Source organism: Miscanthus floridulus, chromosome 1 (genome assembly GCF_019320115.1).
Source record: "Miscanthus floridulus cultivar M001 chromosome 1, ASM1932011v1, whole genome shotgun sequence".
In the NCBI taxonomy this organism is placed as follows: domain Eukaryota; kingdom Viridiplantae; phylum Streptophyta; class Magnoliopsida; order Poales; family Poaceae; genus Miscanthus; species Miscanthus floridulus.
The window spans coordinates 196,189,778-196,190,685 of NC_089580.1; the positions used below are offsets into that span (position 1 = coordinate 196,189,778).

Consider the following 908-nt stretch of genomic DNA (forward strand, 5'->3'; position numbering starts at 1 on the left):
GGGTCAGGGAAAGTCTCGCATGTACAATGCGAGTAAGACCGCGACTCGAACCCAGAACCTTCCGGTCACAGACAATAAGACTCTACGGCTTGCACCAAGCCCGCCCAATCAAAAATTTTAGAGAAACAAGATATTCCAAATCAAAGATTCAATCCGAATAATGTTCAAAGATTCAATTATATTCAGTTATATAGATGGAAATTTAACTTCCAATTTGGTTGGGATGTGCCAGGCTCTGCCAATAGTGCACCGGCTAAGTGACACTTGAGAACCCCAATGGCAAGCCATTGTAATGAATTCTCTCCTACAAAAAATAAATTTAATATTAAAGTGGACACATCATCCACATATTAGATATTAATAATTAAATTAAACAGGTAAAAATAAATATTACACTTGATCTTAGCCAAATGGCCGAGAAAGGTACGAGTTACCAAGAGGGTTACCTCTTCCTTTTATATGCACCTCGTCTCCTCCACGAGTCTGCCCATGCGATGTGGTACTAATATTACTTCGCGTGTGATGTTATTCGCAATCAGAGGGACGTAATCACGTAATTACGTAAGCCAAAGTGGGCCGCATAATCGTATTGATCTTTGTAAGCGGCCCATTAAGATAGGTCCCTCCCCAGCTAGAAAACCATTACGACACTAGATGCTATCTTCCACTAAAAAAAAGATGCCATATCTGAGTGGCTATTCGTTTTTTTTAAAAAAAAAATCTATCTATGTGTCTGTTCTGCAGTGCCTCGATCCTCGAGGGATCACCTGAATGCTCTTGCAGGCTGCAAGTGCGGCTTAGGGCGCGTTTAGTTCCCAAAATTTTTTGGATTTGGCTACTGTAGCACTTTCGTTTGTATTTGATAATTAGTATCTAATTATGGACTAATTAGGTTCGAAAGTTTCGTC

The 908-nt window shown here is 40.1% G+C and overlaps 1 pseudogene; it reads right to left on the minus strand.

The window, feature by feature from the left end:
- Positions 1-218: 218 nt before the first annotated feature.
- Positions 219-427, minus strand: LOC136511971 (U2 spliceosomal RNA; annotated as a pseudogene).
- Between the last annotated feature and the right edge of the window lie 481 nt (positions 428-908).